This window comes from Mirounga leonina, unplaced genomic scaffold (genome assembly GCF_011800145.1).
Source record: "Mirounga leonina isolate KUSES-001 unplaced genomic scaffold, KU_Mleo_1.0 Mir_153272, whole genome shotgun sequence".
NCBI classification, from domain to species: Eukaryota; Metazoa; Chordata; class Mammalia; order Carnivora; family Phocidae; genus Mirounga; species Mirounga leonina.
In genome coordinates this window covers 1-12,741 of record NW_023270388.1, presented here as the reverse complement: position 1 = coordinate 12,741, position 12,741 = coordinate 1, and the positions used below count along the sequence as shown (strand labels likewise).

General features: G+C 56.0%; 1 pseudogene; it reads left to right on the top strand.

The window, feature by feature from the left end:
• The first annotated feature begins 8,879 nt into the window (after positions 1 to 8,879).
• LOC118013596 lies at positions 8,880 to 12,631 on the top strand (annotated as a pseudogene).
• Positions 12,632 to 12,741: the final 110 nt, after the last annotated feature.

Sequence of the window (12,741 nt, the reverse complement as noted above, 5' to 3'; positions counted from 1 at the left end):
AGGTGGTCTGGGGAAGGGACAAAGGGACACAGACGCACCTGCGGACCGAGGTCCCTGAGGAGTGCCACTGAATCCACTGGGACTGGAATGTGTGCAGGTGACAGTGGAGGAGGGGTCTCACGGGCTTCTGCCATGCTAGGGACTTCCTGGATGCTGGTGGCACTGACCCTCTGGGTCATCTTTGGCCAGGGCCTTCCCTTCTTTGGGCCTCGATGGACCCATATTTACCAAGACAGGCTTGGGCTCAGGGATTTCAAAGAACTTTTGTCCCCTGCGTCCGGGACCCAGGAGCTACTGGCCAATCACAGAGTCTGAGTTAACAAGTGATTTTGTCTAAAGATGACATTTATTCAGGAGAGTGGAAGGTGACCAAAGACACCACTGCAGCTCAATGGCTGGCTGGGAACTGAGTGCCTGGCGTGGACCAGGCACAGGGAAGGTCCCCGTCAACGTCCTGGGCCCCAGGGCACTTGACATCTGATACTGGAAACAAGACAGGGGCCAAGGAAGACGAATCACGGGGAAGTCTCCCTGCTGGGGTTGTGGGCGGCTTCCTGGGGAGGCTGAGAAGGTTGGTGAAAGTAGGGTCCACCGGTGGAGTCAGGCAAGGGCTGGAGAAGGTGCTGAAGGCCTGTGTGTTGTCCGTAGCGAGGGAGGCCAGGGGTGGGGAAAGACAGGCTGGGTGGGGGAAGGCCTGAGTGAGCCCCTCCCTGGGCCCCTGCTCCCCTCCTCTGGCCTTGCTCCCAGGCTGGGGGAGGGGACAGCTCCGCTCAGCACAGGCCCCTGTTCTCTCTCCCTGCAGGGGCTGCATAAAGCTGTGCTGACCATCGACGAGAAAGGGACAGAAGCTGCCGGGGCCGTGTTTACGGAAGCCATCCCCATGTCGATGCCCCCGAGTATTGACTTCAACAGCCCCTTCCTCATCATCATCTATGATAGAAACACCAAGAGCCCCCTCTTCGTGGGAAAGGTGGTGAACCCCACCCAAAAGTAACTGCCTTTTGGGTTCAGCTCCCTCCCGAGATGACATTAAAGAGTGACCCGGCCCAGGCTCGAGTGTGACGTGTGAATCCTTCAGCCCCTCATCTCTCAGGTCTCCCTCTCCGTCCCCAGGAAGTGGGTGGGACGGTCACAGCATGTCCCCTGGAGGCACTGTCCTACCCTGTGTCCCACTTACACTGTCCAGGAGCTGTGCTAGGCCAGGAAGAAACGCTGCCAGCAACACACCATTTAGCGGCTCTTCCGCAGTCACTATGCAAAAGTCTAGGCTCTCGGTCTCATCTGGGAATCGCCCAGGGGGATCGCAAGGGCTCAGATACCAGCCCGCAGCCCCCACCTCCACCAAGCATCCGTCGCCGGCTAAGCCCCCTAGCCCTGGTGCTGCTCGCGGTGCCCCCCATGAGAGCCCGCCCCCCCCCCCGCCCCGCAGGGCTGCCGGCACCAAACCCGAGGCTGCGCCCCCGTCCCCCGTGGCTCCCAGGGCCTTCAGCTCACACGGGGGCTTGGAGCTGCTACACTTCCAACAACAGAGAGAGACGACTCGGTCCCCTTCTCATCCCACCTTGTCACCTGAGCCAGGCTCGGGCTCCTACCGCTCAAAGGTCTTTCCTGCAAAAAGCTATGGTTGATTTTTCCTGGAAACCTTTTCAGTGGGGCTAGGCTGGGAACACATATTTTGTCCTTGTCTTCCATCTCTGTCCCAGGACCCTCAAACACATGACCCCCAGCAGCAAGCAGGTCTTCCGCATCCTCTTCTCTCCAGGTGGGTCTCTGGGTCTTGGTCTGTCTCACCTGCTCAGACTCATCCCGGTTTGCCAGAGCCCCAAGCCACTTACCCTGTGTCCTCTTCTACCCAATCATGGGGCCAAGCTGTGGCTCTGGAAACTCATTCCAATGAGTCCTTGGTCATGGGAGAGGATCCAGGCCATCAACCCCACTAGCCCTCCTTGCCCTCCCTTGGCTAAGCTCTGACAGGGGACACTTTTCATCTGGCCTTATTCCTGCCCCACGGCCCACCCTGTGGTCTTCCCAGGGAAACCACAACTCCTACCACAGCTAGTGGCCATCCCAGGAGCAGCCCTTTCACTAAGGGCCATGTGGCTCTTTCTCATCCTCCAGAGTCCCACGGAAGGGTTATGGCACTCAGGAAGTCTGCCGGACCCCCAGCCTGAGGGAGCCAGCTCCCGGGACTCACAGGAATGTGCTTGTCTGTGGCCAAGACTGCCCCATCCCATAAGAACCTAGTAACGCCCCCCTGAGTCACTCACGGGGGCTGACCGCACATCTACACAACTGCAGTGAGTCATGTGAAATTTACACCTTTTATGTCAGAAAGGCCACATGTGTGCAATTCCATGTAATTCAATATAATGGGTAAAAATTCAGCTGTCTCCCAGATAAGTCTGATATCATCCTGATTTCTCCTCCTGGACACATCCAACCTCCCCAAATTCCATTAATGAGACAACCAGTGTCAAACACCTGGGACGATGCCAGAGTGAGAGCAGGTCCAGACCCTGCAGCGTCCCAGCTGTGTGACTTTGGCGAAGTCACCAAACCTCTCTGGGCATCAGCATCTTCATCACGGTTGTAACAAAGACTGAGTTGGTGTATGCTTCAAAACAGGTACTCAAAACAACTTTTGCAGGAGAGCAGAGCTGGGTGCCAATGTAAGGGGTGACATTTGTGATATTCATGAGCGCCTCTGTAAGCCTGGAGCCCCTCGAGGGGCAATTCTGGCATTTACTCCTCACTCAGCACTGTGGAGCGGCGAGTGGAAGCTGCTCAGCTCTCATGCGCCCATTCTCCAGATGAAGAAACAGAGGCTCAGAAAGGCCGCTGGTCTTGCTCAAGGTCACGGAGCTCATAAGTGGCAGAGCTGGCTTCAGGAGCCCCACTTGTTCCTGCAAACTTCAGCACACCACCCACGCTCCCCCCAGACACCCACAAGCTAGATTCCTGCCTGGAGCACGAGCGATGCTGGGGCGCACAGCCTCCTGCCGAAGACACCCGTGCGGGAAAACACCCTCTGCCCCAGAGGACAAGCAGCCGATTTGCAGGAGCCCTTCTCACCCGAGGCTGAAGAGCTCACAGCCTTCAGCAAGCAACCTGCACAACACTGCACGCCCCCCAGTACTGGGGAGGGAAGGGGGCACATGCAAAGGCCAGCTGGGACTCCTGGAGCCCAGGGAAAAACCAAAAAGCTGGAAGACCTAAGGGCGCTCACCTAAGAAACCATCATTCCACTTCCAAGAATGGTCTACAGGTACATTCATCTGGGCTGTGGTGGCAGAAACCCAATGCAGATGAGCTGAAAGTCCCCGGTGCGGAGGTCACAGGCTCTTGAGAACCCACAGGGTCCATGCGTGGGTGGGCAAAACATGCAAACAACCTTGTCGTAAGGAGGACAGGAGTGTGACACCAATCAGCCAGGGCAGCCAGAAGCCTCGGCTTTGCCTGTTCTTTCAAATGTAGTCACTGCCTAGTATGACCCTCAAAACCAGTCCCTGAAGGACCCAGGCTGCCATCCGTTATCCCCCATTGACAGATGGAGGTTAGACGACCTGCCCAGCACGGGCCTGGAAATCAGGTGCCGCACTCAGGCCCGCGCTGCCCCAAGAGCGTGGGATGTCCCATCCATCTCGGATCTTACGGGCGAGTCCAACCTCCCGGTCCACGCGAGAGCCACCTGTCTGGCCCAAGGCCAGCTGCAGCCCGGCCACTGAGGCCTGGGGGCTGGCGTGCATGTTCCAGCAACTCTGGGGGAGGCGGGGCTGAGTCACAGGGGCCAGGCTAACGGCGGGACAGTCCCGCAGGGAAGGGCCTGGCCCGGGTGGGGCTGAAGGCTGATTGCCAGGGACATTTGTTCTCAGAAGTCAGAGCTGCCTTTCCACGACCCAGTGCCCACTAAAAGTCACTTCCGAGCCATAAGACTCAGGACACATTTCAAGACTCCTGACCGTGGCAGAGTAAAGAAATCACTTTGTTCGTTTATGCACAATTGCCAACGTCTGCTGTTCTGTTCACTGTGCTGTCTGTGAAAGGCGCACCACGGCATTAAGCGACTTCTGGCAGCTCTGATTTTTCATCATCACATCGCGTGCAGTTGGATTTGCTGAAACAAATCTTAAATGTGCCTCTTAAATGTTGATGGCTGTCTGTAAATTGCCCTCCCCTCAAAAAAGGTGATTCCAATTTACATTCCCACCATAAGAACAATCGTCTTCCTACGATCGTTGTCCACCCAGTAGATTACAACAGGCTCGTTTCAGGGAGGTCTCGATACTACGGACGAGCTCACTCACTTATACATGTAAGGGCCACTGAGGTTTCCTTCGCTGTGACATGGGTCCTTGTCCAGAGCCCCCGTCCATCCTCCTTCCCTCCACCACCACGGTCAGCCCAGGTGCGTCGGCCCCACCCCATCACCACCTGCCTTCCTGCTTCCAGAAATCATGGGGCACATCCTGAGAGTGAATTGGACTGACTGTGCTGTGATAGATTTGGGGTCCCCCCCAAGACAGCTGACAGCAAGTTGGCATCTTTCGGCACCAGGTTTCTAGCCAAAAGGTCTGGAGATGTCATGGGAGCCAGCTGGGAGAGGGAGGGCAGGGGGAGAGGTGCCGAGCACCTGCAGGGCACGCAGGCCCCGCTGTGAGACTGCTCCCCCCAGAGTGTTGCCCCCCCGCCCCCAGCTCGGGGCTGGTTCCCAGGCTGCACGTCCGGGGTGGGGGGCCCCATGGCTGTGCCCTGCGGCTGAGCGCTGGGCCGCCCGCCGCTCAGGGAGCTGAGTTGCGGAACCACCAGAGGCATGTTAAGGTCTGTGGGCTGCCGGGCCGCTCTGCAGGGCCCAGACTTGGGGCCACTTCCCACGGGACCCAGGGCCGGAGGGCAGCGAGTCTCCCGCAGCCCGCCTGGTCACAGATGCCACAGAACCCTGCTTTTGGGTGGACCTGGAAAAAGTGTTTCTTGCTCCCGCGATCAGGATAAAAAGACCAGCAAACTGCAGGTTCAGACTTTGGTTAATAGCATTGATATTGAGTCCTTGATTGTCACAAGTGTCCCACAGCTCTGCAAGATGTTACTATCAGGGGAACTGGGGTGCAAGGGGGGGAAGGTACCTGGGAACTCTCTGGACTTTCTTTTTTTTTTTTTTTAAGATTTTATTTATTTGACAGAGGGAAACACAGCGAGAGAGGGAACACAAGCAGGGGGAGTGGGAGAGGGAGAAGCAGGCTTCCCGCGGAGCAGGGAGCCCGATGCGGGGCTCGATCCCAGGACCCCGGGATCATGACCCGAGCTGAAGGCAGACGCTTAACTACTGAGCCACTCAGGCGCCCCCTCTCTGTACTTTCTGTGCAACTGTTAAAGTCTTCATTTATGTAATTTATTTATTTATTTATTTATTTATTTATTTATTTATTTATTTACTCTATTTGCTCTACCACGAACGAAGGCGCCCTGGGCGCTAGGGAAGCCACCACCCTTCTGTGAGCCTCGCTTTTCTCACCAGTAAAATGGGAGCACTAAGCTCCTTTGGGTCCTGATATTCTGCAAGATACTCACCACCTCAAGGCAGCCCAATGCTGTTCTTTCCCATGATAGTAGGCCCTATATCGTGATGCACCTGGCAGGTGCCTGTTACCTCCTTTCTGTGCCCAGACAAATGGACTTTGGAGCCCAAAGGACACAGATTCCAGCGCCCAGTGTGAAGATTCCAAGGGCTGGGACCTTGGCAGTCACAAGTTGGGTGACATCAGGCGGCCGACGTTTCTCGGAGATCAACCATGTGTCAGGCACTATTCTAGGCTCTGGAGGTGTTGTAATTCACTTTCTCCTCTCGATAGCTCTGTGAGGACAGTATCAGGGCAAAACGAACTCTGGGTCTTGCATGAACACGGGGCCCCAGCAGCCCATCCTTCCAATGGCCCTTGTGCCCGCTGGTTCCGCTGGACTAGGCCTCTTCAAAGAAGAACAGCAAGGCCCTCTGATGATATCAGGCACTCGCCGGCTGCACCCTGGAGGCTCCCAGGCTGATTTCCTGCAGCGGGGGTGGCTGTGGGCCCACAGGACTGGGTGTCCCAGCCCCCTGAAATTGCCCTATAAGTAGAGGAAGCCCCGTGAGCCAGTGTGGGACACGTACCGTGCGCGTCCAGCCTGTCCAGCCTGTCTGGGAAATCTGTGCATTCTGCGGAGTGAGTCACTTTCCATCAGCCTCCTTCTGAGCTGACACTGGTCTGCGAGGCGGATCCCCTGTGCCAGGATTATAATCTGCACTTAACAGAGGAGAAAACCCAGGCCCGGACAGCTTGGGCTCCGATTTGCCAGGTCAGGATTGGCAGGCAGGCTGTTCTGCTCAGTGCCGCCAGTGGGGAGGATGGAATCACGCCATTCAAATGCTCCCAGCACATAGGAGGCCCACTATCATGATGCGTGCTGGTGACTGGGGCAGCTGGGGGGTTGCTTTCCCCTTCTCCCACCCACCCCAGGCTTAGAAAAGATCCTGTGGCCTTGGTGGTCGTCCCCTGTGTCTCTCCCACCTGCAGGTGGCAGGGACAAGTCCCCTTGAAGGGCCCCTTCCATGTTCCCAACATGCTTCTCCAACATGCCTCAGGATCCTTCTCTCTTACCTGGTTCCTTTTCAACTCCAGCCAGAGCCAGAGTCCTTGCCCTTGCCCTGTAGCTTCCATGCCCCTCACTTAACTATCTTACTGGAGAAAGCACATGCCCTTTTAGCTTTCCCCCAGAGTAGCCTGCTCCGCAGGTTGTTCCAAAGGATGGCACATGGACCCTCCCCCTGACTCCCTGGCCCCCCGCACTCCTTCTCAGTGGACCCCGGCCTTGGTCTTGTCGTTGGAACTCCTCCTCTGAAACGTTGAGGTGTATTCATTAACTCCCCAGATAACCTTGCTATCTGGTCTGTCACCTCCTCCCCTTTCTTATCTGGGTTCATGGCCCCATCTCCCACTCGTTGGCCCCTTACTGGTTGTAAAAGCTTTCGTTTGCGAAACCCACCCCCCTCCTCCCCCAAAGAGTTGATCTCTCCGGTCCCTTCTGGCTGGGAGTTTTGACAGCTAACCTGCCTTCACTCACGTCTCCAACAATCTCATTTTAAAGAGGAAGCTCAGAGAGATGAAACATTTGTGTCCTGGGTCCACGGCTAGCGAGGGATCGAAGCGGGTTAGAACCCAGGTCTATCTGAAGCTCAAAAGTGTGCTTTTAACCGGCTCCTCCCCTCCACGTCACCCCTCTGCCACCACAGGGACCAGCGTCTCCGAGGCCCCTGCCATCCGAGCGCAGGGCGGGGACTCGGATGCTGTCTGGGGAGCAGGTGAGCTGACTGTGGGGCCCACAGACAATGTGGGGGCTGGCACTGGGACTCATCGTGGGGCCAGCTCAAGAAAGGCTTCTAGGGGCTGCAGCTGGGCATGAGTGTTTAGTGGGAACAACCCTGACAGAGGAAATTGTCATTAAGCTCCCAGTGGCAGAAGGACCATAGGGGCATCTGCATTCCCAAGGTGACAGGTGAGGAGATTTGCTGTGGTCTCCTGAAGGCCTGTCACACCATGTCACGGCAGAATCCTGGCACCCCCCCTAAGAAAGGGCCCCCACGCAAGAAGCATGAACACCCCCGTCTAACTGGGTCCAGTGAATGCCGTGGCCCCAGTGAGCCACGCCGGGACTCAGTGGACCCAGACCTGCTCTGAAATGAGAAAAGTCTGTCCAACTTGGGAAAATGAGGCCTTCCAAGTGGGCCATGTGTTCTGAACCTCTCCTCCCCCTGCACAAGGGCACTTTGACCCCAGGGGACACTGGGCAATGTCTGAAGAATTTTTGATTGTCTTACGTAGGAGTCACAAGATTGCTACTGGCATCGAGTTTTGTCTGGGATGCGTCTGAACATCCTACAATGCACAGGACAGCCCCTCCCGGCATGGAATCTTCCAGCCCAGAATGTCAATGGTACTGAGCTTGAGAGCCCTGACTCCCGGTGTGCTCAGCCCTCAGAAGCAGCCACGTTCCCGCTTCGGGGAGGGAAGTATCGGGTGAGCATTTCCGAGTACAGAGCACCGGACCAGAAGCTTGCAGACCTGTCTCGGGCCAGTGGTGCTTGACCAGCCGTGTGGCCTTGAGAAAGTTCCGGAACGGCTCTCCAAGCCTCGAGTTGTTGAAACAAAAGTTAATGTCTCTGCGTGCCCTGAGCTTAAGGGCCCGCAGTGCTTTTGTCAGCCTCGTCCCCCAGACCCAGAACACCGTAGGGTCAGATCATAATCCACTCCGGGCTCAGATGCCCCTACTCTGAGGTCTGTAGCAGCTGCAAGGAAACGGAGGATGAAGTGTACAGAGTCAGGCAGAGTCTGGGCCACAGTCAGCCAGGATGGGTTTCTGGCTGTGTGTCACTGGGCAGAATCTTACCCTCTCTGGGCAGCAGCTTCATGTCCATTAAATAAAAGGAGCTAGTGGAAATGTTCCCATTCCACATCCAGTCATAGCTGAGCCTGACCTGGCCCGATCCCTGGGTAGTCGTGCACCCATACATTGTGCTTCCTGTGCCTCAGTTGCCCCTTATGGGAGACAGGGGCTGACCCCTGCGCCCAGGGCCACTGCAGGGGGTAGGGCAGCCGTCAAGAGCAGGGACTCCCACCCAGGCGGCCCGGGTCTGTGATTCTGCTCCTGCTACTTTCCTGCTCTGTGGCCTTGGGCAGGTGGCTTTAACCCCTCTGGCCTTCGGTCTCCTCCTCTGTGAATGGGCAATGGCCCTGTGCCCTAGGTCACGGGTCATCAAAGAGGACCATGAGCTGAGACAGCCAAGTGCCTAGAATGGGGCTCGGCACGCGGTGAGCCCTGTAAAGTCTCTGCTACTGTCCTGTCCTTGCGTGATGAGGACGTAGGAGAGTGCTTGGCCCAGCGCCGGGTAAACTCTGGATGCTCCACCTGGGGTCAGTCAGTGGCCGGGGGACTCACCGTGTGGCCTGACTCGGGCGTGGTGCCCCTCCTCTCTCTCTTGCAGGACAGTGCCATCCTCCATCACCTGGGGCCTCCTCCTGCTGACGGGTCTGTGCTATCATGTCCCCGGCTCCCCGCACACATCCAGGCAGGATTCCAAGCTCCATCAGCATGCCCCCTTCCCCAACATAGCCACCAAACTGGCCAACTTTGCCTTCAGCCTGTACCGTGAACTGGCCCATCAGTCCAACAACATCATCTTCTCCCCAGTGAATATTGTGATGGCCTTTACGAAGGTCTCCCTGGGGACCAAAGGGACACTCGCACCCAGATCCTGCAGGGCCTATATTTTAACTTCAAGGAGACACTTAAGGCCACTGTCCACAAAGGCTTACAGCATTTCCTCCACACCCTCAACCTGTCAGACAGCCAGTTCTAGCTGCACAGCAGAACGGTACTATTTGATAAGAATCGGAAGCAAGTGCGTAAGTTTCTGGAGGCTGTCACAAAGCTGTCCCGCTTCTCCATCAACTTCAGAGAACCGAGGAGGCCGCACAAAAGATCAACCAGTATATAGAGAAGGAAACCCAAGGAAAAATTGTGGATTTGGTCCAAGATCTTGACAAAGACACAACTCTTGTTCTGGTGAATTACATTTTCTTTCATGGTAGGCTTTACCGCCAGTCTGAGCTGGTTCAAAAGGAAACATGCAAAAATATTCTTCAACACTCACTTTGTAAGCTTTCCTTGGCAGCATGGGAAGGGTTATAGCAGGGCATCTCTGCAGCTGTTATTCACAGTATCCCACACACAACCACTGTCATACTTTCCGCGATCAACTAAGGTCAGGCAATGATGGGTGGGATAGTCAAATCATCATCTTCTCTGCAGGACTTCTCAGAGCCTTTAATGTCCTAGTGTGCCTTGTCGATCCCTACCAGGGAGGGAGGTAAAATAGACAGTTTTAGCAGAGTGTATGAAGGGACTGGGGTTTCTTGGAACACAATTTCTGATAACTCCAGTGCAGTGGAAGCAGGGACACCTTTGGAGTCAGAAGCACCAGGGTTGGAATCCTTCCCTTACCGATTATTAGCTGTTTGACTGTGGGCAGGTCATCGTTCCACTTTGAGGTTTCCCCTCTGTGACGGGAACATAGTAATACCCTTGTTGTCAGGTTTCTGTGAGGACTGAACAAGTTACAAAGAACATGGAACCACAGGCTCATGTAACAGGTGCTCAACTGAACTTGAATCTCAACCTGGCCTCCTCCCTGAGGATGGCAATGTGGGGGGCCTGTGGGCCGCAGAGCGCACTCTAAGGTAGTGGAATAGCCCATGGAGATGGCCTGGTGGGGGAGGTAAGAGTGAGGCCAGGGTGGCCTCCTTCACTGCACCAGCTCCTCATTCTGGAGGCAACAGTGCAATGGAGAGCCCTGGGCCAGAGTCAGCACGTCTTAGGTCCCAGCTCTGCTGTGGGGCTTCTGGCGGGTCTGGCCCCTCTCCAGCCTCAGTCTCCATCCCTGTCCAATGGGAGAGTTGGGCGCAGGGGCCCCCAGGGCACACCCCCCCCCACTCTGACTTGCCCGGACAGGGCCGCTGTCTTGGCGTGGGGGTGGGGGGGTGGGGAGGAGATGCCCAGGCATCTGCATTCTGCACGGTGATCCAAGGAAAGCTTTGGAGTCGGAGGGAGAGTGATTCCCTGAATGATAAGAACCGCCCGCTAACAAGGGGCAGGGAGACTCGGACAAGGAGGTGCCGAGTAGGACTGATGTCAATCATTTTCCTTTAGAATCTCCCAAGCCACCCTCAAATAAGTAAGCATGAAATACAAGTAAAAATCCTCACTCTGCACATCCAGCTTGGCATCCCTTAGCCTCCATAAGATAGACATTCTGGATCCTACTCAGGTCTTGCATTGTTCTCACAAAAGTCCTTTCAGTAGATTTCACAGCAGCCCCATTTTACAGCTGGTGAAACAGGTTCAAAGAGGAGGATCTCAGCGAGGAGGTGCAGGGCTTTTTTATCCCCCCCCCCCCCCCCCCGCATTATCCCAACCTTCTCCCACCTCTGACTGAGGCCACCTTCCTTCTCTCCAGGCAAATGGGAGAAGCCCTTCCAGGAGGAGCATACCACAGTGGAGGACTTCCACGTGGATGAGCACACGACCGTCCAGGTGCCCATGATGAGCCGCCTGGGCATGTTCGACATCTATCACTGTGACAAGCTGTCCAGCTGGGTGCTGCTCATGGACTACGTGGGCAACGCCATTGCCATCTTCATCCTCCCCGACCAGGGCAAGATGCAGCAGCTGGAGGACATGCTGACCAAGGAACTCCTGGCCAAGTTCCTGGAAAACAGACACACCAGGTGATTCCCAAAGCAGAGAACAGCCCGGGCGCTGCCTCGTCGGGACCAGCCACCGGGAGGGAGGGTGGACCCACATCCCATGGATCGCACAACTGCGCATGACCCGATGTCCCGGACACAGGCTCATGTCACTCCCACCGCACCGGCCGGGCTCTGGGAGAGGGACAGTGCCCACGGGGAGGAGACCAAAGCCCTGTGTCCTTGGGGACTCCCCCCTCCCCGGACACTGCCGCTTCCCTGTGCCAGCACCCAGAGCAGGGTGAGCAACCCAGCATGAGCCCTGGAGAACCAAGAAAGGAGACATGGGCTTCTGGAAAGGGGAACAGCGGATGTGGACTTAGAGGAGGGACAGTCAGGGCTAGAAGGGGAGAGCTGGCCTGGGGACCAGAAAAGCACAGGCCCAGGTGGGTTTGGGTTCCTCTGTCACTAGACCAATGCGGTTTGGTGAGGTCCCCAAGTGAAGTGATATGTGAGCATGCAGCCCAGATTCGTGCATCACTCGGTAGTCATACGATGCCCAAGGCCTCAGGAACTAGTTTATCGGGTCCACTCCAAAATACGCATACTTTTATAAATGCATGCAGTAAGAATATAGAAAAATAATCAAATACATTAAAATTAGAATTAAGAAATAAAATTAATATCCAGAAGATGATATAATACACATATACATACATAAATAAATATAAGAATAGAAAAGAGCATAAGGTTAAAATTAAAATAGCAGTTTTAAGACCTCTTCCCTGCCCCCCGCCCCGGCCCCACGGACCTCACCCCTGTGTTCCCTGCACCAGAGGCTGAAGAAGGAGACAAGGTGGGGTAGAACCCAGAGCCGCTCATGGGAAGCCTCCATGCCCATCAGCTCACTCTGGCAGACCCTTGATGCAGGCCCTGGAGAAGTCCCCATCTGGGGGGACCTGACCCTGCAGGGCAGTGTGCTAAGGGCTCCCCAGTGGAGTGCCCGGAGGGCTGCTCAGAGGAGGCAGGAGGCAGCCCTTGAGACTTTGCAGGACAAGCTCATCCCTGTGACTCTACATTCTTTGGCCCCGGGGGCTGGAGGAACGAGAAATAGAATAAACCCATGCACACCTCCAGTCCTCCTGTGGGAGGGAGAAACAGCCAGAAATGAGACACTCCATGTGTGAAACCCCCTTGTTTCCTGTCATGACAGGTCTGCCAGTTTACGTTTGCCCAAACTGTCCATCTCTGGAACCTACGATCTGAAAACCGTCCTGAGCAAAATGGGCATCACCAAGGTCTTCAGCAATGAGGCTGAGCTCTCAGGGATCATGGAGCAAGGGCCCCTGAAGCTGTCCAAGGTGAGTTGTCCCTGGCGTCCGTGGGTCAGAAGGTGTCACAGCGTGTACGGGACCACAGCTCAGAGGTGGTCTGGGGAAGGGACAAAGGGACACAGACGCACCTGCGGACC